The sequence below is a fragment of the Dendrobates tinctorius genome, unplaced genomic scaffold (genome assembly GCF_039654945.1).
Source record: "Dendrobates tinctorius isolate UK_male_01 unplaced genomic scaffold, ASM3965494v1 ptg000011l, whole genome shotgun sequence".
Taxonomy (NCBI): Eukaryota; Metazoa; Chordata; class Amphibia; order Anura; family Dendrobatidae; genus Dendrobates; species Dendrobates tinctorius.
Genome location: NW_027361679.1, coordinates 34,736,397 through 34,759,852, shown reverse-complemented (window position 1 = coordinate 34,759,852; position 23,456 = coordinate 34,736,397). Strand labels below are relative to the sequence as shown.

General features: G+C 49.1%; 2 non-coding genes across 2 annotated transcripts; both read left to right on the top strand.

Moving 5' to 3' along the window:
• The first annotated feature begins 5,256 nt into the window (after positions 1–5,256).
• On the top strand, positions 5,257–5,329 carry TRNAK-UUU (transfer RNA lysine (anticodon UUU)). The gene has a single exon. It is a non-coding gene; the product is annotated as a tRNA-Lys (tRNA).
• A 9,429-nt stretch (positions 5,330–14,758) lies between these two features.
• Positions 14,759–14,831, top strand: TRNAK-UUU (transfer RNA lysine (anticodon UUU)). The gene has a single exon. It is a non-coding gene; the product is annotated as a tRNA-Lys (tRNA).
• Positions 14,832–23,456: the final 8,625 nt, after the last annotated feature.

The window sequence follows — 23,456 nt, the reverse complement described above, 5'->3', positions numbered from 1 at the left end:
ACGAGAGGATAATGGAGATTTTGAATCTCTGCGTACACTTGTGGACAGTGGACACTTGTGGATTGTGTGCGGCCCACTGATATCTGAGCGCTATGTGACACACTCGATGGCACAGCTGCCTGTGACCAAAGTGACGAGAGGATAATGGAGATTTTGAATCTCTGCGTACACTTGTGGACAGTGGACACTTGTGGATTGTGTGCGGCCCACTGATATCTGAGCGCTATGTGACACGCTCGATGGCACAGCTGCCTGTGACCAAAGTGACGAGAGGATAATGGAGATTTTGAATCTCTGCGTACACTTTTGGACACTGGACACTTGTGGATTGTGTGCGGCCCACTGATATCTGAGCGCTATGTGACACGCTCGATGGCACAGCTGCCTGTGACCAAAGTGACGAGAGGATAATGGAGATTTTGAATCTCTGCGTACACTTTTGGACACTGGACACTTGTGGATTGTGTGCGGCCCACTGATGTCTGAGCGCTATGTGACACGCTCGATGGCACAGCTGCCTGTGACCAAAGTGACGAGAGGATAATGGAGATTTTGAATCTCTGCGTACACTTGTGGACAGTGGACACTTGTGGATTGTGTGCGGCCCACTGATATCTGAGCGCTATGTGACACGCTCGATGGCACAGCTGCCTGTGACCAAAGTGACGAGAGGATAATGGAGATTTTGAATCTCTGCGTACACTTGTGGACAGTGGACACTTGTGGATTGTGTGCGGCCCACTGATATCTGAGCGCTATGTGACACGCTCGATGGCACAGCTGCCTGTGACCAAAGTGACGAGAGGATAATGGAGATTTTGAATCTCTGCGTACACTTTTGGACACTGGACACTTGTGGATTGTGTGCGGCCCACTGATATCTGAGCGCTATGTGACACGCTCGATGGCACAGCTGCCTGTGACCAAAGTGACGAGAGGATAATGGAGATTTTGAATCTCTGCGTACACTTGTGGACAGTGGACACTTGTGGATTGTGTGCGGCCCACTGATATCTGAGCGCTATGTGACACGCTCGATGGCACAGCTGCCTGTGACCAAAGTGACGAGAAGATAATGGAGATTTTGAATCTCTGCGCACACTTTTGGACACTGGACACTTTGGATTGTGTGCGGCCCACTGATATCTGAGCGATATGTGACACGCTCGATGGCACAGCTGCCTGTGACCAAAGTGACGAGAGGATAATGGAGATTTTGAATCTCTGCGTACACTTTTGGACACTGGACACTTGTGGATTGTGTGCGGCCCACTGATATCTGAGCGCTATGTGACACGCTCGATGGCACAGCTGCCTGTGACCAAAGTGACGAGAGGATAATGGAGATTTTGAATCTCTGCATACACTTGTGGACAGTGGACACTTGTGGATTGTGTGCGGCCCACTGATATCTGAGCGCTATGTGACACGATCGATGGCACAGCTGCCTGTGACCAAAGTGACGAGAGGATAATGGAGATTTTGAATCTCTGCGTACACTTGTGGACAGTGGACACTTGTGGATTGTGTGCGGCCCACTGATATCTGAGCGCTATGTGACACGCTCGATGGCACAGCTGCCTGTGACCAAAGTGACGAGAGGATAATGGAGATTTTGAATCTCTGCGTACACTTTTGGACACTGGACACTTGTGGATTGTGTGCGGCCCACTGATATCTGAGCGCTATGTGACACGCTCGATGGCACAGCTGCCTGTGACCAAAGTGACGAGAGGATAATGGAGATTTTGAATCTCTGCGTACACTTGTGGACAGTGGACACTTGTGGATTGTGTGCGGCCCACTGATATCTGAGCGCTATGTGACACGCTCGATGGCACAGCTGCCTGTGACCAAAGTGACGAGAGGATAATGGAGATTTTGAATCTCTGCGTACACTTGTGGACAGTGGACACTTGTGGATTGTGTGCGGCCCACTGATATCTGAGCGCTATGTGACACACTCGATGGCACAGCTGCCTGTGACCAAAGTGACGAGAGGATAATGGAGATTTTGAATCTCTGCGTACACTTGTGGACAGTGGACACTTGTGGATTGTGTGCGGCCCACTGATATCTGAGCGCTATGTGACACGCTCGATGGCACAGCTGCCTGTGACCAAAGTGACGAGAGGATAATGGAGATTTTGAATCTCTGCGTACACTTTTGGACACTGGACACTTGTGGATTGTGTGCGGCCCACTGATATCTGAGCGCTATGTGACACGCTCGATGGCACAGCTGCCTGTGACCAAAGTGACGAGAGGATAATGGAGATTTTGAATCTCTGCGTACACTTTTGGACACTGGACACTTGTGGATTGTGTGCGGCCCACTGATGTCTGAGCGCTATGTGACACGCTCGATGGCACAGCTGCCTGTGACCAAAGTGACGAGAGGATAATGGAGATTTTGAATCTCTGCGTACACTTGTGGACAGTGGACACTTGTGGATTGTGTGCGGCCCACTGATATCTGAGCGCTATGTGACACGCTCGATGGCACAGCTGCCTGTGACCAAAGTGACGAGAGGATAATGGAGATTTTGAATCTCTGCGTACACTTGTGGACAGTGGACACTTGTGGATTGTGTGCGGCCCACTGATATCTGAGCGCTATGTGACACGCTCGATGGCACAGCTGCCTGTGACCAAAGTGACGAGAGGATAATGGAGATTTTGAATCTCTGCGTACACTTTTGGACACTGGACACTTGTGGATTGTGTGCGGCCCACTGATATCTGAGCGCTATGTGACACGCTCGATGGCACAGCTGCCTGTGACCAAAGTGACGAGAGGATAATGGAGATTTTGAATCTCTGCGTACACTTGTGGACAGTGGACACTTGTGGATTGTGTGCGGCCCACTGATATCTGAGCGCTATGTGACACGCTCGATGGCACAGCTGCCTGTGACCAAAGTGACGAGAAGATAATGGAGATTTTGAATCTCTGCGCACACTTTTGGACACTGGACACTTTGGATTGTGTGCGGCCCACTGATATCTGAGCGATATGTGACACGCTCGATGGCACAGCTGCCTGTGACCAAAGTGACGAGAGGATAATGGAGATTTTGAATCTCTGCGTACACTTTTGGACACTGGACACTTGTGGATTGTGTGCGGCCCACTGATATCTGAGCGCTATGTGACACGCTCGATGGCACAGCTGCCTGTGACCAAAGTGACGAGAGGATAATGGAGATTTTGAATCTCTGCATACACTTGTGGACAGTGGACACTTGTGGATTGTGTGCGGCCCACTGATATCTGAGCGCTATGTGACACGATCGATGGCACAGCTGCCTGTGACCAAAGTGACGAGAGGATAATGGAGATTTTGAATCTCTGCGTACACTTGTGGACAGTGGACACTTGTGGATTGTGTGCGGCCCACTGATATCTGAGCGCTATGTGACACGCTCGATGGCACAGCTGCCTGTGACCAAAGTGACGAGAGGATAATGGAGATTTTGAATCTCTGCGTACACTTTTGGACACTGGACACTTGTGGATTGTGTGCGGCCCACTGATATCTGATCGCTATGTGACACGCTCGATGGCACAGCTGCCTGTGACCAAAGTGACGAGAGGATAATGGAGATTTTGAATCTCTGCGTACACTTGTGGACAGTGGACACTTGTGGATTGTGTGCGGCCCACTGATATCTGAGCGCTATGTGACACACTCGATGGCACAGCTGCCTGTGACCAAAGTGACGAGAGGATAATGGAGATTTTGAATCTCTGCGTACACTTGTGGACAGTGGACACTTGTGGATTGTGTGCGGCCCACTGATATCTGAGCGCTATGTGACACGCTCGATGGCACAGCTGCCTGTGACCAAAGTGACGAGAGGATAATGGAGATTTTGAATCTCTGCGTACACTTTTGGACACTGGACACTTGTGGATTGTGTGCGGCCCACTGATATCTGAGCGCTATGTGACACGCTCGATGGCACAGCTGCCTGTGACCAAAGTGATGAGAGGATAATGGAGATTTTGAATCTCTGCGTACACTTGTGGACAGTGGCCACTTTGGATTGTGTGCGGCCCACTGATATCTGAGCGCTATGTGACACGCTCGATGGCACAGCTGCCTGTGACCAAAGTGACGAGAGGATAATGGAGATTTTGAATCTCTGCGTACACTTGTGGACAGTGGACACTTGTGGATTGTGTGCGGCCCACTGATATCTGAGCGCTATGTGACACGCTCAATGGCACAGCTGCCTGTGACCAAAGTGACGAGAGGATAATGGAGATTTTGAATCTCTGCGTACACTTTTGGACACTGGACACTTGTGGATTGTGTGCGGCCCACTGATATCTGAGCGCTATGTGACACGCTCGATGGCACAGCTGCCTGTGACCAAAGTGACGAGAGGATAATGGAGATTTTGAATCTCTGCGTACACTTTTGGACACTGGACACTTGTGGATTGTGTGCGGCCCACTGATATCTGAGCGTATGTGACACGCTCGATGGCACAGCTGCCTGTGACCAAAGTGACGAGAGGATAAGGGAGATTGGATTGCTTTTAAAAAAGCAGTTTGCGGAGCAGTGGGTAAACAGCAATGCCAGCGTGTCAGGAAGCCTTAGAAGGCAGCCCAACAACCAACACCACTGATACACCACAATATAGCCTCCCCTTGCACTGCACACACAGTGACTTGTGTGTTGTGCAGGCCAAATCGCTAGCAGCAGAAGCAGTTTTTTTGTCTTCTTCCCTGCCTAACGCTCTCCCTACAGATTCAGCAGCAACCTCTCCCTATACTAAGATCGGCAGAAGTAAGATGGCGGTCGGCGTGCACGCCCTTTTATACCCCCTGTGACGACCACCAAAGCAAGCCAATCACTTGCATGCCCTTCTGAAAGATGGTGGTGACCCGTGCCTAGGTCATCACGTTGCCCACAGTGTTCGTGGATCCTGATTGGCTGAAAAAGAGCGCAAAACAAACTTTTGAAACGCGACTTTGGCGCGTAAGTCGCCGACCTCGTGGCCGACCTCATCCTAGGGTCAGGTTTCGTTTCATGAAACCCGACTTTGCCAAAAGTCGGTGACTTTTGAATTTTTTCGACCCGTTTCGCTCAACTCTAATCCTGACACCTCATTGTGATGGCAGACAATGGGTTGACTTTGATTTTTAATTTCCACCATGACATGAATAAAGCAACATATCTTAGGGTATATTTATATGCATAGGAAGAGAATCTTTAAAAAATGTACAAATTTTAAGCAGAAAAGAACCTGGGTATTTCAGTCGGTAGAGCATCAGACTTTTAATCTGAGGGTCCAGGGTTCAAATCCCTGTTCTGGTGTTAGACCTTTAAATTCCAACCTATCACTTTGCCTTGTTTTACCCCTTCACGAACCAGCCTATTATGACCTGGTCATTTTTTGCATTTCTGATCAGTGTTTCTTTATGAGGTAATAACTGAGGAACGCTTCAACGCATCCTAGCGATTCATGATAGTGGTAAATTTAGGTTGAAAATTTTTGCGTTTATTTGTGAAAAAAATGGAAATTTGGAATAAATTTTGAAAATTACGCAATTTTCAAATTTTTAATTTTATTCTGTTAAACCAGAGAGTTATGTGACACAAACTATTTAATAAATAACATTTCCCACATGTCTACTTTACATCAGCACAATTTTGGAAACAAATTTTTTTTTGTTAGGAAGTTATAAGGGTTAAAAGTTGACCAGTGATTTCTCACTTTTACAACAAAATTTACAAAACCATTTTTTTTAGGGACCACCTCACATTTGAAGTCACTTTGAGGGGTCTATATGGCAGAAAATACCCAAAAGTGACACTATTCTAAAAACTGCACCCCTCAGCTACTCAAAACTACTTTCAAGAAGATTATTAACCCTTCAGGTGCTTCACAGGAACTAAAGCAACGTGGAAGGAAAAAATGGACATTTTAGTTTTTCCAACAAAATTTTTTTTTAGCATCAATTTTTTCATTTTTACACATGCAACAGGATAAAATGGATCCTGAAATTTGTTGGGCAATTTCTCCTGATTAAAAGTATACCTCATATGTGGTTATAAACCACTGCTTGGGCGCACGGCAGGGCCCTGAAGGGAAGGAGCGCCATTTGACTTTTGGAATGGAAAATTAGCTCCAATAGTTAGCGGACACCATGTCGTGTTTGGAGAGCCCCTGCGTGCCTAAACATTGGAGTACACCCACACATGACCCCATTTTGGAAACTAGACACCCAAAGGAACTTATCTAGATGCATAGTAAGCACTTTGAACCCCGAGGTACTTCACAAATTGATCTGTAAAAATGAAAAAGTACTTTATTTTCACAAAAACATTTCTTTTCGCCTACATTTTTTCATTTTTACATGGGCAACAGGATAAAATGGATCCTAAAATTTGTTCAGCAATTTCTCCTGAGTACACTGATACCTCATATGTGGTAATAAACCACTGTTTGGGCGCACGGCAGGGCCCTGAAGGGAAGGAGCGCCATTTGGCTTTTGGAATGGAAAATTAGCTCCAATAGTTAGCGGACACCATGTCGTGTTTGGAGAGCCCCTGTGTGCCTAAACATTGGAGCACCCCCACAAGTGACCCAATTTTGCAAACTAGACACCCCAAGGAACTTATATAGAAGCATAGTGAGCACTTTAAACCCCCAGGTACTTCACAAATCGATCTGTAAAAATGAAAAAGTACTTTTTTTTACAAAAAATTTCTTTTTGCCTACATTTTTTCATTTTCACATTGGCAACAGGATAAAATGGATCTAAAATTTGATGGGCAATTCCTCCTGAGTACACCGATACCTCATATGTGGTCATAAACCACTGTTTGGGTGCACGGCAGGGCCCTGAAGGGAAGGAGCGCCATTTGACTTTTGGAATGGAAAATTAGCTCCAATAGTTAGCGGACACCATGTTGTGTTTGGAGAGCCCCTGTGTGCCTAAACATTGGAGCTCCCCCACAAGTGACCCCATTTTGGAAACTAGACACCCCAAGGAACTTATCTAGATGCATAGTGAGCATTTTGAACTCCCAGGTACTTCACAAATTGATCTGTAAAATTGAAAAAGTACTTTTTTTTCACAAAAAATTTCTTTTCGCCTACATTTTTTCATTTTTACATGAGCAACAGGATAAAATGGATCCTAGCATTTGTTGAGAAATTTCTCCTGAGTACACTGATACCTCATATGTGGTCATAAACCACTGTTTGGGCGCATGGCAGGGCCCTGAAGGGAAGAAGCGCTGTTTTACTTTTTGAATGGAAAGTTAGCTCCAATCATTAGCAGACACCACGTCGCTTATGGAAAGTATGTAGTGTACGTACACTATGCCACACACACCAACTTGCCACACTACATTAGGTGGTGTGTGTGGTGTAGTGTATGTCAGGTTGGTGTCTGGTGTAGTGTAGCGTACGTCAGGTTGGTGTGTGGTATAGTAAACACCACACATACACCAACCTGACGTACACTACGCCACACACACACCAACCTGATGTACACTACGCCACACATACCAACCTGACACTACATCAGGTTGGTGTGTGGCGTAGTGTACTCAGGTTGGTGTGTGGTGCAGTGTAGTGTACGTCAGGTTGGTGTGTGTGGTATTGTATACACCACACACACCAACCTGACGTACACTACGCCTCACACACACACCAACCAGACGTACACTACGCCACACATACCAACCTGACACTATATCAGGTTGGTGTGTGGCGTAGTGTATTCAGGTTGGTGTGTGGTGTAGTGTAGTGTACGTCAGGTTGGTGTGTGTGGTATTGTATACACCACACACACACCAACCTGACGTACACTACGCCTCACACACACACCAACCTGAGGTACAATACGCCACACATACCAACCTGACACTACATCAGGTTGGTGTGTGTGGTGTAGTGTATGTCAGGTTGGTGTGTGGTGTGGTGTAGTGTACGTCAGGTTACTGTGTGGTGTGGTGTAGTGTACGTCAAGTTGGTGTGTGTGGTATTGTATACACCACACACACCCCAACCTGACGTACACTACGCCTCACACACACGCCAACCTGACGTACACTACGCCACACATACCAACCTGACACTACATAAGGTTGGTGTGTGTGGCGTAGCGTACGTCAGGTTGGTGTGTGGTGTGGTGTAGTGTACATCCAGTTTGTGTGTGTGGTATTGTATACACTACACACACACCAACCTGACATACACTACACCACACACACACCAACCTGACGTACACTATGCCACACATACCAGCCTGACACTACATCAGGTTGGTGTGTGTGGTGTAGTGTAGTGTACATCAGGTTGGTGTGTGTGGTATTGCATACACCACACACACACCAACCTGACGTACACTACGCCACACACACACACCAACCTGACGTACACTACACCACACATACCAACCAGACACTACATCAGGTTGGTGTGTGTGGTGTAGTATACGACAGGTTGGTGTTTGGTGTGGTGTAGTGTAGTGTACGTCAGGTTGGTGTGTGTGGTATTGTATACACCACACACACCAACCTGACGTACACTATGCCACACACACACACCAACCTGACGTACACTACGCCACACACACCAACCTGACACTACATCAGGTTGGTGTGTGTGGCGTAGTGTACATCAGGTTGGTGTGTGGTGTAGTGTAGTGTACGTCAGGTTGGTGTGTGTGTATAGTATACACCACACACAGACCAACCTGACGTACACTACGCCACACGCACACACCAACCTGGCGTACACTATGCCACACATACCAACCTGATAAAACATCAGTTTGGTGTGTGTGGCGTAGTGTACATCAGGTTGGTGTGTGGTGAAGTGTACGTCAGGTTGGTGTGTGTGGTGTTGTGTATGTCAGGCTGGTGTGGGTGAGTTCTGTAGTGGGGTGTCAGGATGTGTTTAGTCCATGGACGTGTGATGAATTCTAAAGCATTCTTTCAAACACAGTTCAGGTTTGTCGGGACACATTTCACATTGGAAACGAGATTCCCTTCTTGTCCCCCTTTTATAGCATACCCAGCACCGTTTTTTTTTCTCTCCTCACGGGGAAAATGTTGCCCTGGTACCATACGGGAAACTTGAGTTCCAGGGGTGCTGGGGCGCGCTCCATCCTCCTCTCCAAAAATCATGGCCTTTATCACCACCTCCTGGAACTGAAGGAAGTAGTGGTCCTGGCCTGCACATCGTGATAGCACGCATGCATTATACAGTGCCATTTGTACGAGGTGCACAGCCAGTTTTTTGTACCACACCTTGGCACTATAGGGCTGGAGGACTTGATCAGAAAGATCAACTCCACTCTTGTGATGGTTGTACGCCAGGACACAGTCCGGTTTGTGGACCGGCGCTGGGGTACCTCGAACTGTGGTGGCCGTGGTGCCGGGACCATGGATTCTGGTCAAGACAAAGACGTCTCTTTTGCCTTTGAACTTGACCACAAGCATGTTGCCGCTACATTGGGCTGGGGTCTCACCCTTTCAGAGAGGCTGCTCAATTAGCGGCAAAGGGAGACCCCTCTGGTTTCTGCGCACAATACCGCAAGCGACGGTAGCTCTGGCAGAGAGGGATTCAAATAGTGTGATGCTTGTATAAAAGTTATCAATGTACAGATGGTAACCTTTATCAAGCAGAGGGTGGACCAAATCCCACACTATTTTCCCACTCACCCCCAGAGCAGGTGGACATTCTGGGGGCTGGATCCTACTGTCCTTTCCTTGGTAAACTCTAAAGCTGAGAGTGTACCCTGAGGTACTCTCACACAGCTTGTAGAGTTTCATCCTGTACCTTGGCCTTTTGCTGGGCAGGTACTGATGGAACTGAAGCCTCCCTTTGAAGTGGAGGAGGGATTCATCCACACAAATTTCCCTTTTGGGAATGTACACTTCAGCAAACTTGCTGCTGAAGTGTTCGACAACTGGCCGAATTTTAAACAGTCTATCAAAATTCGGGTCATCGCAGGGAAGGCTTTCAGTGTTGTCCCTGAAATGAAGAAATTTATGGATAGCCTCAAAACGTTTCCGAGTCATAACCATGCCAAATACTGGAGTTTGATATAAAATATCATTACTCCAGTATTGGTGAATTTCTGGTTTCTTCACAATCCCCATGTGAAGGACCAGTCCCCAATATTTAATCATGTCTACAGAGTTATCGGGACTCCAAGTAGAAAATGAAGAAATTGGGTGTTTGGCCAAAAATTGTTGGGCGTACAAGTTTGTTTGCTCCGCCATGAGACTGACGATTGACTCTGAGAAAAAGACTTTGAAAAAGTCTATTTCCCTGAAGTTGGCAGTCTCAAACTGGATTCCTGATTGGGGAACGAAATCAGGAATCCGTGGAGCAAAATTTTCAGGGACGGGGGTCCAGGAGGGAGACCTAGTGCTAGCTTGGGCGTGACTAGCACTAGGTTGGGGGAAATTCACATTTGGCTGTGGGACTTCCTCCAAGGTCTCCAACTCTTCCTCCCTGGGCTCCGGACGATTTCTCATCCTGCGACATCTCGGTGGTGGCAAGTCTGTGTCGCTGGAAGAGGAAGAGTGGGAGGAATAGAGAAAGGTGGGGTCCTCTCTCTCACTATCAGTATCAGAGGCAATAATTTCATATGCCTCCTCAACTGAGTAGACCCTTTGGGACTGGGATGACTGGGATGAGCGGGACATTGTGCGTGTGGTGTGTGTGTAAAAAACCTTTATTATAGTGTGCGTGTGTATGTGCGAATGTTTGGTAAAACTTTTTACTGGAGGAATGGGCTGTCAGGAGGGGACTGTCAGGCATGCGGGGGGGCAGGAGGGAACTGTCAGGCGCGCGGGGGGCAGGAGGGGACTGTCAGGCGTGCGGGGGGCAGGAGGGGACTGTCAGGCGCACGGGGGGCAAGAGGGGACTGTCAGGCACGTGGTGGCAGGAGGGGACTGAGGAGATAGAAGTGGAGATGGAACCAGCATCAGCAGCAGGGGGAGTGATCAGGGAGTGATCATGGGGGCAGGGGGTGATCAGGAGTGATCACTGGGGCTGGGGGATGGTCACTGGGGGCAGAAAGGGGCTGTCAGGCGCAGGAGGGCGCTGAGGAGAATTATGTGGAGATGGAACCAGCAGCGGCAGCAACAGTGGGGGTGATCAGGGGTGCAGGGGGGATGATCAGGGGTGCAGGGGGATGATCAGAGGTGCAGGGGGATGATCGGAGGTGCAGGGGGATGATCAGGGGTGCAGGGGGATGATCAGGGGTGCAGGGGGATGATCACCAGGGGCAGAAGGAGGCTGTCAGGCACGGGGCAGGCAGAAGGTGGCTGAGGAGATGGAGGTGGATATAAAAAACAGCAGCAGCAGGGGTTAATAAGGGGGAAGGGGTTGATCAAGGGGGCAGGGGTTGATGGGGTGATCACTAGGGCTGAGGGGTGATCACTGCAGCAGCAGGGGGAATGATCAGCGGTGCTGGGGGATGATCAAAGGTGCTGGGGAATGATCAGGGGTGCTGGGGGATGATCAGGGGTGCTGGGGGATGATCAGGGGTGCTGGGGGTTAATCAGGGGCAGAGGGGGGCTGTCAGGCACGGGGGGGCAGGAGGTGGAAGAGGAGATAAGGAAATAAAAACCTGCAGCAGGGGTTAATCAGGGGGCAGGGGTTAATGAGGGTGGTCACTGGTGCTGAGTGGTGATCACGTGGGCACAGGAGGGGGCTCTCAGGCACAGGAGGCAGTAGGTGGCTGAGGAGCTGGCAGAGCTGGAAACAGCCGGTGGATGTTCGGGGGTGCTGGGGGAGATCGGGGGTGCTGGGGGAGTATCAGGGGAGCAGGAGATGATCAGGGGGCAGGGGAGAGTGAGCGGAGGTGGGAAGGGATGGAATTAGGTGGCGGGGCAAAGAAGTATGTTACCGGAGGGCAGTAGTGGCAGCAGCAGCAGTGATGACGGCAGCGGAGGTGATCGCAGGTCTGGGCGGCAGTCAGGCACCTCGTTCCTCAGCTTCCACGGACGGGATGAAGTTGAGGAAAGAGGCAGCCATGATTTTACTCCACCCCTCAACATCTGATTGGAAGGCTAGCATCACATGGATGCTAGCTCCAATCAGATGCGAGGGGGGTGACAAAAAGGTCACTGGAAGTGATTGTATCCCCGGGGGTGCAAAGCCACCCCGCCTGGGGTCAAGTCAAGGTCCCCCTGTAACTGCGGGTCGGGTGAACTTTCATTGAACCCACTCACCCGACCTGCAGGAGGGAGATCTTTTCATGACGCCGCATTGGCATCATGGGTCATTTTTGCATGACTTTTCATGATGCCTATGTGGCATCAAAGGTCGTGAAGGGGTTAAATTTCAGCTTTGCTTGAAAGTAAGTTGTATGCTTAGTTCACTCGTTTGTTATGAAAAAAATGTTGATTTACTCTAGATAAGAAAGCAAACATATATTCCAATTTGTCCAAACTGAATGCATGATGTTTTGCTTGATTTTGGCTTTGTGCAGTGATTTTAAACAGGAACTTTTAGTTCCCATAAAAATCACATAGAATCAGAGGTATTCCTAATTTTGCTTCTCAGTAGCACATGTGGCAGCAACAGTATGAAAAACAATAAACATCAGTACTGAGCTTTACGTAAGGGAGTTCATCATTGGAGAAAGCTAAATTAACAGCCTGATACTGCAGTTCCACCTTCACGTATCTGCCAAGTCTGATAGCTTCTCACTGGGCTGATTGCTCAACACTAGCGTTGAGCGATACCATCCGATATTCAGAAATATCAGATTGGATTGGATCGGCCCGATACCCCAAAAAGTATCGGTATCGCCGTTTCCGATACCGGAAGTCCCATTCAAGTCAAAGGGACAGAAATATCGGAATTAAAAAAAACCCTTTCTTGCCTTGTACATCCTGTTCGGGAGGGGGGAATAGTGTGGGCGGTGCGTGGGTGGACACTGTGCATGTCTATGTGTGCGGGCGGGGTCTGTGCAGGCCTCTCGGGGGTCTGTGCTGACTGTCGGGGGCCTGTGCCGGCTGCCGATGGTCTGTACAGGCCTTTCGGGGGTCTGTGCCGACTGTCAGGGGCCTGTGCCGGCTGCCGGTGGTCTGTACGGGCCTCTCGGGGATCTGTGCTGACTGTTGGGGGCCTGTGCCGGCTGCCGGTGGTCTGTACAGGCCTGTCGGGGCCTGTGCCGGCTGCCGGTGGTCTGTACGGGCCTCTTGGGGGCCTGTGTCGGCTGTCGGTGGTCTGTGCCGGCTGCCGGAGGCCTGTGCCAGCTGCCAGTGGTCTGTACAGGCCTCTCGGGGGACTGTACAGGCCTGTCGGGGGCCTGTGTCAGCTGCCAGGGGCCTGTGTCGGCTGCCGGTGGTCTGTACGTGCCTCTCGGTGGCCTGTGCCAGCTGTCGGTGGTCTGGGCTGTCTGCCGGGGGCCTGTGCTGGCTGCCGGTGGTCTGTGTGGGCCTGCCGGGGGTCTTGTGTGTGTGCAGGCATCGTCCGATGGGACTACAAGTCCCATCAGGCGATGCCTGCTACAATGACTGTGATTGACACATTAGCCAATGATGGGACAGTAGTAGTCCCATCATCCGGCTAATGTGTTGAATGTAAAAAAAAACAACTACATACATACTACATACATACTACATTCATACAACATACATACATACTACATACAAGCTTCATATTTACTACATTCATACAACATACACACATAGTACATACTACATACATACAACATGCTACAGACATACAACATACATACTACATACTGCATACATACTACATACATGCTGCATACAATACATTCATACAATACATACATAGACATACAGTACATATAACATAGAGTACATACTCACCATCACTTGTCACTTTGATCCCCGAAGACACAGTCATCTATAAAAAATTAGAAAATAACAAACAACCGATATACTTCCTGATCCGCAGAAATCCACGAGGGTCCCACGCCGATCTCCTGTGGAGAACAACAGCATCAGCTGATGCGACCGTTCTCTAGGGGCTGCAGGAATCCAATGATGGGAGGTAGGTATCCTTCCGCATTGTATTCCTCCACCACTGTGAAAAAATAGTCCCTAGTCTCACTTTTGGCATTGCTGTGTGAGAAAGTTCCCACGCAGCTTTTGCCATAAAGTGAGACCACCGGCAGCCAGCACAGGCCCCCGGCAGCCGGCACAGACCACCGACAGCCGGCACAGGCCCCCGAGACGCCCGTACAGACCACCGGCAGCTGGCACAGGCCCCCTGAGAGGCCCGTACAGACCACCGGCATCCAGCACAGGCCCCCGACAGGCCTGTACAGACCCCCGAGAGGCCCATACAGACCACCGGCAGCCGGCACAGACCCCCCGCAGTCGGCACAGACCCCCCGCAGTCAGCACAGACCGCGCATCATGATGACATCATTTCAGCAGCCAATCACAGCCACAACAGTGGCTCACTGCATTATGGGGACTTCCGATTCCGGTATCCGATATTGAAAAAATATCGGTACTCGGTATCGGAATTCCGATACAGCGAATATCGGCCAATAACCGATATTTGCAGTAACGGAATGCTCAAAACTACTCAACACTGCTCTTTTCCACTTTCCTATGCATAGAATAAGATAGGAGAAGTAACTGGACACCTCATTGTGATGGCAGACTATGGGTTGACTTTGATTTTTAATTTCCACCATGACATGAATAAACATATCTTAGGGTATATTTACATGCATAGGAAGAGAATCTTTAAAAAAATGTACAAATGTTAAGCAGCAAAGAGCCTGGGTAACTCTGTCGGTAGAGCATCAGAATTTTAATCTGAGGGTCCAGGGTTCAAGTCCCTGTTCAGGCGTTAGGCTTTTAAATTCCAACCTATCACTTTGCTTTGTTTAAATTTCAGCATTACTCGAAAGTAAGTTGCATGCTTAGTTCCTTTGTTTGCTATGATAAAAATGCTGATTTCTTCTAGATAAGAAAGCAAACACATATTTGAATTTGTCCAAACAGAATGCACGATGTTTTGCTTGATTTTGTCTTTGTACAGTGATTTTAAACAGGAACTTTTGGTTCCCATAAAAATCACATAGAATCAGAGGGATTCTTAATTTTGCTTCTCTGTAGCACATGTGGCAGCAACAGTATGAAAAACATTGAATATCAATACTGAGCTGTAGAGTTGAGCGACTTTTGGTTTTTTAGGGTCGCGTTTCGTTTCGTGAAACCCGACTTTTCCAAAAGTCGAGTCGAGCAAGATCGTCCGATTATAGGGAAAAGTCGGGGTCGTCCCGAAACACGAAACCCAATGTAAGTCAATGGGGAATAAAAGTCGGCAGTGAGAGGAGGACAGGAAACACACCTACAGTGCCCATTTGAATGCCAAAAGCATCAATTCTTCTTACTTAAGCTTGTCAACCTTAATTAACTTCATAATACAAGTTACGCACTGAAAAATGGGGGTTATTTGGCTAAAGTTGTGGGGGGGAGGGCTGGCTGCAGGTTTTCATGTGCCCTGGGCGAAAGAGCGCCCCTTTAACACATAATACCACAACTCATCATGCTCCGATACGGCAGAGAAATAATGGTATAGTACAATGAAAAATACCTCACTTTTTACATCTCATGACGAGGCCCATCTATTTCTCCATACAGAATCATTGGTCCCATATAATGTTTGAAACAGTATATGATGAGCTCCACATAATGCTACAGTATATGTTGGTCCCCATGGATTAAGCTCCACTGTCTTATGGGCCCAAATAATGCTCCAAACATAATGGGCCCCATTTCTAATGCTCTAGTGTATAATGGGCCCTGTAAATGCTGCTCCAGTGTCTGATGTCCACCTTTGGAATGTTCCAGTGTATGGTGGGCCCCATCTATCATTCTCCAGAGTATAGTGCTCCCCAAAAATTGCTGTCCCAACATTGAAAACAATCAAATAAGTCTCCTCGCTAGGGAATCCCTGTACTTGTCTGGATTCCTCGTCGTCCCCATCTTCCATCTCACTGCACAGTATTTCAACTTTGCAAGTGCTGTGATCCTGGGCAAGCAGGGGGGGCCCACTCGTTGGCGACGGCACTGGCACAGGGCCCCTGATAGTACGGTGGTGTGTCTGATGGCGGGTGGGCCGAACCTGCACTTTCATCTGCAGCTTCCTCTTTGTCACCGTGTAAGATGGAACTGTATATGGGAAGGGTAACCTGAGTTTCATCAGGGTCAGATTCAGGTCGTGTAGCGTGCGAGGGGAATGTAGTGGTCTGGGTCAATGTACCAGCAGATTCATCGAGCAGTGGCTGGGCATCAGTGCACTTGTGTCGCCCCCAGGAGTACGGTCGCCACAGTGGCATTTTCCTAGGGAGTGTGATGTCATGCTTGGGAGCAACGAAGGATCTCTCTAGCAGGTTAACTGATTGGGCGGCGTTATTCCCACGAGTCATGACCCTCCAAACAGCGTTCATGAAGGCAAAGTGTTTGTTTTACGTGGGCAGTATGGTTGCAAAGCTGAACCTTAAAGGAATGTCCAGAAGGGCACCACCAGGAGTGGAGCCTACGGTTAAATTCGACTCCACCTGGGAAACCTCAACCATGCCAGCTACAGAACAGATGCACACATTGCAAGCTTAATTCCGTTAACGAACGAGACTCCGTCATGCCCCGCGGTCCGAGTCTGGCTTACTAGAGGGACACGTGAGGCTCTGGCACATGAGATTGGCCAATAACTGGTGTGTCATGCCCTTACATGTCCGTGGCTGCATGTGCGCTACACTGAAAAGGCCAGCGTTTGTCGCTTACAGGTGCAGATAACCCGCTGAACAACGTTAGTGATGGGGATCACTGATTACAATTATTACCCACGAACAATGATTTCCCAGTAAGTGCAGGTCAACCGCAGTTCCGGAATTAGGCCTAACCGTCATTCCTGAAAAAATGAAAAACTTACGTGTGCAAACCACAGGTGCTGTAGCTTGCTTAACAGCTCGCCAGCCGTTCTCACGCCCAGTATGGATTACACGTGATTGCACAAAGGTGAGAAAGGGTACCGTATCCCCAGATAACATGTATGGATAGCGTACACATTCAAAATATATGTCTATACATCAGGAGGCAGGCTCAGACGGTGTTAGGCCCAGTATGGATTGCACATGATTGCACAAAGGTTAGAAAGGGTACCGTTTCCCCGGATAACATGTATGGATAGCGTACACATTCAAAATATATGTCTCATGAGGCAGGCTCAGACGGTGTTAGGCCCAGTATGGATTGCACGTGATTGCACAAAGGTTAGAAAGGGTACCGTATGCCCGGATAACATGTATGGATAGCGTACACATTCAAAATATATGTCTCAGGAGGCAGGCTCAGACGGTGTTAGGCCTAGTATGGATTGCACGTGATTGCACAAAGGTTAGAAAGGGTACCGTATCCCCGGATAACATGTATGGATAGCGTACACATTCAAAATATATGTCTCAGGAGGCAGGCTCAGACGGTGTTAGGCCCAGTATGGATTGCACGTGATTGCACAAAGGTTAGAATGGGTACCGTATCCCCGGATAACATGTATGGATAGCGTACACATTCAAAATATATGTCTCAGGAGGCAGGCTCAGACGGTGTTAGGCCCAGTATGGATTGCACGTGATTGCACAAAGGTTAGAAAGGGTACCGTTTCCCCGGATAACATGTATGGATAGCGTACACATTCAAAATATATGTCTATACATCAGGAGGCAGGCTCAGACGGTGTCAGGCACAGTATGGATTTGACGGCCCAGACTACACAGCGGAGGAGCAGGGAGAGGTAAAGATTGCAAATGCTGGGGCCCTGCCCAAGCAAGGGGGGCCCACTCATGGGCGTCGGTACTGGCACTGGGCCCCTCATAGTACGGCGGTGTGTCTGACGGCGGGTGTGCACCACCACCATCAGAGACACTTGATTGCACTATGAAGGACCCTGTACCAGTGCCCGCGCCCAAGAGTCGGCCTACCCACCTGTCCAGGGCAACGGCACTCGCACGGTGTCGTGCGCTAGGTGGTGACCCCGGCCATGGGGGGGGAGGCAGCACAGTTAGGGAGTTTTAGAAAGTGGCATATGTTGATGTTGGACATTCAGCTGATGCAAAAGGTGAAATAGGTCAAGTCCCAGGAAGAGGTGGACCAAAGCTAGCCATTTTTCTGTCACCCTATGTGTCATCAGAGGAAGGTGGGACAAAATCCTTGGAAACCCATGCGTGGTTCATTTTAATGAAGGTTAGATCATCCACATTTTGGGTTGACAGACGGGTCCTTTTTTCTGTCAGGATTGATCCAGCTGCACTGAAGACTCTTTCCGATAGCACACTTGCAGCTGGGCAAGCGAGCTCCTGTAAGGCATATTGTGCCAATTCAGGCCAGGTGTCCAGTTTAGCAGCCCAATAGTCAAAGGGGAATGACCTGTGTGGGAGAACATCGATATGGGAGGAAAAGTAGTTTGTAACCATAGTTGACAACTGCTGTCTCCTGTCACTTTCCATCGATGCAGTATTACCAGTTGTGTGAGCGGTATTTGAAAAATCAGTCCACAACATTGTCATGAAACCCCTGTCTCCAACGCCACTTCTGCTGTGTGCACCACGAACACCTCTGCCAAGTTGCCCCCGGCCCGTACGGCTCGTGTGAGAACCATCACCGCTGCTGTGTGCTGGGAATGCCTCAAGCAACCGATTTACCAGAGTTGCTTGTTTATTAGCCAATGTTAGGTCAAGGTTCTCCTGTGGCATGATGTTTTGTAATTTGCCTTTATAGCGTGGATCCAGGATGCTGGCCAACCAGTAGTCGTCATCGTTTTGGCAATGCGGGGGTCCCTTTTTAGGATCCGCAAGGCATAATCTGACATGTGGGCCAATGTTCCCGGTGTCAATGATGCACTGCGAGTGCTGGGTGGAGGAGCACTTTCTGGCAAATCCACATCCCTCCAGTCACGCACAAACCCTGTACCAGACCTTGCCACGCCAACATTTTCACTTGCCCCACGAGATGCATCCTCGTCCCCTAAGTAATCATCCCCATCATCCTCCTCCTCCTCCTCTTCTTCCTCCACCTCGTCCAGGAGAGGTCCCTGAGCAGACAATGGCTGAATGTCATCAAGGATTCCCTCCTCCTCTTCCTCCTCATCAACATTGGCTGCAGACGCCTGCTCCTTAAGGTGCGTCAAAGTTTGCATGAGCAGACGCATAAGTGGGATGCTCATGCTTAGGATGGCGTCGTCTGCGCTTACCAGCCGTGTGCATTCCTCAAAACACTGAAGGACTTTACAGAGGTCTTTCAGCTTTGAACACTGCACACCTGTCAACTCCATGTCTGCTCTCAAAGTGCCTGGCCGTGTATCCTCCCACAAATGCATTATGGCCTGCCTCTGCTCGCACAGCCACTCCACCATGTGCAGGGTGGAGTTCCACCTTGTTGCAATGTCGATAATGAGGCGGTGGTTGGGAAGGTGGAGCAATCGCTGCAGCTTCTGCATACGAACGGAGTGTACAGGCGACCGGCGGATGTGCGCGCACAGTCTTCGCACCTTCTGGAGCAGGGCTGTTAACTCCGGATAATTTTTGAGGAAGCACTGCACCACCAGGTTCAAGGTGTGAGCCAAGCAAGGTATATGGCTGAGTTTTGAAAGGGCTATGGCTGCCACAAAATTACGGCCGTTATCACTAACTACCTTGCCTGCCTCAAGATGTACACTGCCCAGCCATGACTCAGTTTGTCGCTTCAAGTACTCGGCCAGCACCTCGGCGGTGTGTCTGTTGCCCAAACACATCATCTGCAACACAGCCTGCTGACGCTTTCCACTAGCTGCTCAATAGGGGGACACATCGTGTGCAACAGTGGCAGCTGCAGATGGAGTGCTCGTACGACTGCGCTCTGTGGACGAGCTTTCGCTTCTGGAGGAGGAGGAGGAGGGTCGAACGCCTACAGCCAACTGTTTCCTATACCGTGGGCTAGGCAGCACTGTCCCACCACCACTGTCCCCTGTGGACCCTGCATCCACCACATTAACCCAGTGCGCAGTGATGGACACGTAACGGCCCTGGCCATGCCGACTGGACCATGCATCAGTTGTGAGGTGCACCTTTCCGCTCACTGACTGCTTGAGTGCATGGACAATGCGGTCTTTCACATGATGGTGGAGGGCTGGGATGGCTTTGCGAGAGAAGAAGTGGCGACTGGGTAGGTCATAGCGTGGTACTGCATAGGCCATGAGTTCGCGGAAAGCTGTGCTTTCCACCAACCGAAAGGGCATCATCTCAAACGAGATTAGTTTGGCAATGTGGGCGTTCAAACCCAGTGTACGCGGATGAGAGACTGAGTACTTTCTTGACCTACTCATAGTGTCTGGGAGGGTGAGCTGGACTTGAGAGCTGCATATGGTGGAAGTAGCGGTGGACAGGGCGGACTGAGAGAGGGTTGATGATGGTGATGGAGTTGGTGTTCTTTCTGATGGCCTAGAATCAGTCTTTCGTTGATATAACAGTGGGATTCCCTGACTGCTGTGGCCTTGCAACGACACCTCAACATTTGCTGCTGTGCTAACCGGTGGGCTTACAGTGGGGGAAACAATGTAGCGTTGCTGACTACCTTCGTTGTGATCAGTTGCACATGTGGCACTTGAGGTTTGGTGTTGTGTCCACGCTTGCAAGTGCATGCTGGATAAATGTCTAAGCATGCAACTGGTATTCAAATTTTTCAGATTTTTCCCTCGGCTAAAGGTCTTTGCGCACTTCTTACAGATAACCTTGGCCTGATCATGAGGATTTTGTTCAAAAAAGTGCCACACTGCACTCTTCCTACTTTGGCAGACATTTTGCGGCCTAGCACGCTGTGATCTTTTGACCCTCTGGACAAGCTGTCCAGCAACTCTTTTGATGTTTGGAACCTGTCTTTGGAGTGCTCCGGGCCTGCCAGATAACAGCTGTTGCGATGTCGATGTCTGCTGTGGATGCTCCTCATCTGAGCTATTGGAAGCAGCACCCTCTTCCCCAATGGATGCCAATCTGGGTCAACAACTGGGTCATCCATCACCTCCTCTTCTATGTCATGTGCACCTTCCTCTGTGTCACCGTGTATGGTGGTATCGTGTGCGGGAAGGGGCACCTGAGTCTCATCAGGGTCAGAATCTGGCTCTGTACACTGCGAGGACAATGTAGTGCTCTAAGTGAATGTACCAGCAGAATCATCCATCAGCGGCTGTGCATCAGTGCACTCCATGTCAGATTCATCTTGGCCTGGGTAATTCACCATTTGACTTGATAATCCAGGCATGGTATGTGAAAACAGCTCCATGGAGTAATCAGTAGTATGGCCTGCGTCATCCTTCAATCTTGGTTGGGGTGAAGGACACAAGGAAAGGTGTGGTTCATGAACATGAGCCTCCAATGACGACTCAGTGCTTTTACTTTTTACAACTGAAGAAGAGGAGGCGATAGAGCTGGAGGCTGAGTCAGCAATGTAAGACAAAACTTTTTCCTGATGCTCTGCCTTTAAAAGCGGTTTGCCAACTCCTAGAAAACTAAGCGTTCGAGGCCTTATGTAGCCAGACGATGACGCAGGCTCAACACCTCCTGCATTCGGTCCTATTTTGCTCTTGCCACTACCATCAGATCCACCACCAACACCATCATTACCAGCTGCCAACCCCCGCCCAATTCCACGGCCTCTTCCACCAGCCTTCCTCATTTTTGGTAGAAATGTAGACAAAATCCAACAAACTATATAGTAATGTAAAACAAGGTACAAGGTGTCTATAGGACAGGGGAGATTTTGAATTTCTGCAGACACTTATGGACACTGGACACTTTTGGATTGTGTGAGGCCCAATGAATATCTGAGCGCTATGTGACAGGCTCGATGGCACAGCTGTGACCAAAGTGACTAGAGGATAAGGGAGATTTTGAATCTCTGCACACACTTTTGGACACTGGACACTTTTGGATTGTGTGAGGCCCAATGAATATCTGAGCGCTATGTGACAGGCTCGATGGCACAGCTGTGACCAAAGTGACTAGAGGATAAGGGAGATTTTGAATCTCTGCACACACTTTTGGACACTGGACACTTTTGGATTGTGTGAGGCCCAATGAATATCTGAGCGCTATGTGACAGGCTCGATGGCACAGCTGTGACCAAAGTGACTAGAGGATAAGGGAGATTTTGAATCTCTGCACACACTTTTGGACACTGGACACTTTTGGATTGTGTGAGGCCCAATGAATATCTGAGCGCTATGTGACAGGCTCGATGGCACAGCTGTGACCAAAGTGACTAGAGGATAAGGGAGATTTTGAATCTCTGCACACACTTTTGGACACTGGACACTTTTGGATTGTGTGAGGCCCAATGAATATCTGAGCGCTATGTGACAGGCTCGATGGCACAGCTGTGACCAAAGTGACTAGAGGATAAGGGAGATTTTGAATCTCTGCACACACTTTTGGACACTGGACACTTTTGGATTGTGTGAGGCCCAATGAATATCTGAGCGCTATGTGACAGGCTCGATGGCACAGCTGTGACCAAAGTGACTAGAGGATAAGGGAGATTTTGAATCTCTGCACACACTTTTGGACACTGGACACTTTTGGATTGTGTGAGGCCCAATGAATATCTGAGCGCTATGTGACAGGCTCGATGGCACAGCTGTGACCAAAGTGACTAGAGGATAAGGGAGATTTTGAATCTCTGCACACACTTTTGGACACTGGACACTTTTGGATTGTGTGAGGCCCAATGAATATCTGAGCGCTATGTGACAGGCTCGATGGCACAGCTGTGACCAAAGTGACTAGAGGATAAGGGAGATTTTGAATCTCTGCACACACTTTTGGACACTGGACACTTTTGGATTGTGTGAAGCCCACTGATATCTGAGCGCTATGTCACAGGCTCGATGGCACAGCTGTGACAAAAGTGACTAGAGGATAAGGGAGATTGGATTGCTTTTAAAAAAGCAGTTTGCAGAGCAGTGGGTAAACAGCAATGCCAGCCTGTCAGGAAGCCTTAAAAGGCAGCCCAACAACCAACACCACTGATACACCACAATATAGCCTCCCCTTGCACTGCACACACAGTGACTGGTGTGTTGTGCAGGCCAAATTGCTAGCAGCAGAAGCAGTTTTTTTCTTCTCAGCAGGACGAAAAAAAAAAATTGGGATTGCTTTTAAAAAAGCAGTTTGCGGAGCAGTGGGTAAACAGCAATGCAGGAATGTCAGGAAGCCTTAGAAGGCAGCCCAACAACCAACACCACTGATACACCACTATATAGCCTCCCCTTGCACTGCACACACAGTGACTGGTGTGTTGTGCAGGCCAAATCGCTAGCAGCAGAAGCAGTTTTTTTGTCTTCTTCCCTGCCTAACGCTCTCCCTACAGAATCAGCAGCAACCTCTCCCTATACTGAGATCGGCAGAAGTAAGATGGCGGTCGGCGTGCACGCCCTTTTATA